We start from the raw sequence: 3,457 nt of genomic DNA on the forward strand, positions 1-3,457 counted from the left end.
GTTGTTAGATAACGGAAAACCTTCATTAACTTTTAGTTGTTTAAACAATGGTGATTATATAAAATTAAAACGTAGCATTATAATGTCTAAAACGCACTCCACGAAACCGAATAAAATTATAGATTTGCAGACTGAATATTCTAATGTAAATGGTAAACAAAACAGTTCGATATCCTGTTTTTTCTTAACAGGATTGAAATGCTTAAAACAATTGAAAGAATCCAAAAATTTTTTTTTTTTTAAGAGAAAAAAAATTGTTAAAATATTATTAAATTCATTAAAAAGAAATCTTCTTTTTTCTTTCTTCTTTTTTTTCTTCTTTCTTTTTTTCATTCTTTCTTTCTTTCATTCTTTCTTTCTTTTATCATTCTTCGTTTCTTTCTTTTTTCTTTCATTCTTTTTTCTTTCATTCTTCTTTCCTTCTTTTTTTTTTCTTTTTTTCATTCATTTCTTTCTTTTTTTTTTCTATCTTTCTCTTTTTTAATCTTTATTTCTTTCTTTTTTTCATTCTTTATTTTTTTTTAAATATCATTTTATTGCACAACCAACCGCATGCTTGGTTAACTTCTTACTACGTCGTTAGTTACTAATCAAATATAAAAAGAACCTCAAACAGTTGCCAGTAAACAAGACAAACATTCAAGCTTGTTTGCTTTTTAAAAAGGTATAAAATAATGCTACTTGAAGTTTACTAAACCTTCTTCTGGGAACCAATCTTAATTAGATAACTTCTTGGTAATTTGCTATGGTTTAAAGCCTAGTATACATCTAAAAGAAACCTTGAAAAAGATAAGATTTTTGTAAACATGTAAAGGCTCAAAAAGGTAAACTTTACTTGTCAGTGTAACTGGCCGTACATCAATTTCGAAAAGCATGGCTTTTTACATTTTTAAAAGATTTGTATCCTAAGTCGAAACAAGATTTTCATCTTCTTCTGATAAACGAAATGGATAATTAAAATAGGTAGTAATAAACGAAATGGATAATTAAAAAAGAGATTTTGATAAACAAAATGGATAACTAAAAAAGGTTGAGTCTATTTTTTTCCAAACGCACTCCCAAAACATCAAGCAGAAAAAAGTAAAGCCGCTTCTATAGAAAAAGTTTTGAAAAATATTTTCCGAATAAATCAGTTCAAATGTTTCTTTGAAAATCTCATGCCGAACACGTTTCATAGGATTCATTTTGTGATGAGTTTGCAGTTTCTTTTTAACTGAGGTAATAAAAAGATCTTTATTAAATCACCTGCATATTGTTTTTCGCTCTAGAAAAAATATATTTTTTGTAACTTAACTTAAAGACAAAAAGTGGTAAAAGTTGCCAAAAGTATGAAATTAAATTTACTTTTTTGCAACAACATGCAAACTAATAAATAAAATTCGTGCCTGATATGAAAATAGAGAATGAACGAAAATAAAAATAGAGAAATAGTTGCAAAGTTTAAGAAAAACCTCGAATGTAAGAGTGCACAGCAAAAAATTTTTATTGATGACTTGAAGGTTTAGATTTTAGATTTTTCGAAATGCAAAAGTCTATAAGTCTAAAGTGTACTAAAAGCCTGTTCGATACTGAACTAAAATTTTAATCCAAGTTTCAAGAAATTTTAATTCGAAAAAAAACAAAAAACTTTTGTTCCAAGTTTTTCTATAATTTCTCGAACTTTTTGAGAAGAAAAGTTGCCTTCGATAAAAAATTATCAAATTCCGAAAAAAAATCGCTTTTTTTTTTTGTTACACTCTAAAAAAAAATCCGTTGAATACAACGAATTGGGTAACAGATCAATCCGTCGCTATTGCACCAACGGCTTTTCCGTTAAGTTAACGGATTAAAGTTTTAACGGATTGAAGTCCGTTGATATTTTTTCGATAAAACAATCCTTTTAAATTAAGGAGTTATTACGTCAGTGCATCAAATTATCCACTGTTTTTATTCAGTTAAAATAACGTTATTGTAGGGAATAATCAGTTAAAATCATTCCATTATAATTAAAGATGAATTAAGCCACATAGCATTGTAATTTGATAATAAAATAATCCTTACATTTTTAATATTTCGATTATTTAATTATGATATTCTTAATACACATTGGTTCTTACCATTATAAATGTAATAATTACCACCCATCCGATACAAGCAGTACTAATTATACAAACTACTATGGTTGGGAGAAATATAGTGCTCAATTTGTTAGCAAGCTTCAAATACTCTTTAACTGGACATTGAAAACTAATCAAATTTTGTAATAATGTAATTCAGTACACAAACTTTAAATTACAATCAAAATAGTTTTTAAATATATTTTTAATAGTCATTATATTTGAGGTTATAAAACATCTGTATAAAACACACACACACCCATATACACAATAGATGTTTAAACTAAACCAATTGTTAACAAACTAGGTTTTAGGTTTTAACGCTGCTGTTCTTAGTACATGTTTAACACTTCAATTCCAGCAACGTGTTGTCAATTCCTAAAGATAAATATAAAATAAAATACAATAAAGAAAATACGGAACCTAAATGATATAAATAGTATGAAATGAAAATAAAATTTTACTAAGTACCTTTAAGAAATATTGCTATTTCTAATTCCTGATTTATAAATTGATAATAGAAATTTTTTTATTTTATTTATTTCCGATACCATTTTCTAAAGATAAAGTTCAATGCAACAACTAAATAATATCTTTAATAAAAATGTGTAACAAAAGATAATCTTATCTGATAACTGAAAGGTTCTATAATTTCCACATACTTCAAAACCTCTCAGGAACAAAATAAAAAAAAGGTCTCCAACTTAAATAACAATAAATTAAAACAAAAATAAATAAGCTCACCAAAAGAGATCCAAATAACAATATCAGAATTTCAATTTCATACCGCATCCCTTGTGTCTAAGTAGTAAATTCTAAACGAATATAAACAAGGCATACATAAACTTAGTTGTACCTAACCTAAATAGATATCCCTATCAAAAGAAATGCAAATCAAAATCTAATTTTTAATTTTACAACTAATTTAAACTTACAGCGTGATATTGCATACCATGTGTCTAAAATAGCAAATTAAAAGGATATAAACAAGCCATATAAAGATAATTGTGTAACTAACCATTTAGTTTATACTGAAACTGTGTAACTACAAAAAAGCTGGCAAATTAAACTTATTGCAACAAACCTTTTATCTATGATGTAAATGTGATTTAAAGATCCTGTAAACAAAAAATATTGTTAACAACTCATTTTTTACAATATTTGTCTGATGTAACTGACAAATTTATTTTTAAAAAAATACAATAACAAGGAACAGATATCTGTAATACTTGAACATGATTAAACCATTGTAAGCTGATGTCCATGTAAGTCCTTAACTTGCTTAAACTACATATTAAAGCTAAAAACATATAAGATAATAATACAAATATTAAAAATAATAACACATCTATATATTTTTT

At 25.8% G+C, this 3,457-nt stretch overlaps 1 long non-coding RNA gene across 1 annotated transcript; it reads right to left on the reverse strand.

Moving 5' to 3' along the window:
• Window positions 1–2,235: 2,235 nt before the first annotated feature.
• LOC149886310 (uncharacterized) lies at window positions 2,236–3,457 on the reverse strand. The gene is made up of 6 exons (XR_016454510.1): window positions 3,326–3,457; window positions 3,181–3,214; window positions 3,032–3,055; window positions 2,841–2,911; window positions 2,568–2,653; window positions 2,236–2,474 (listed from the first exon to the last, which is right to left on the reverse strand). It is a non-coding gene; the product is annotated as an uncharacterized LOC149886310 (long non-coding RNA).

This window comes from Hydra viridissima, unplaced genomic scaffold, assembly GCF_058129835.1.
Source record: "Hydra viridissima isolate aposymbiotic clone 2 unplaced genomic scaffold, HvirCarnegie_v1 scaffold_7, whole genome shotgun sequence".
Classification (NCBI taxonomy): Eukaryota; Metazoa; Cnidaria; class Hydrozoa; order Anthoathecata; family Hydridae; genus Hydra; species Hydra viridissima.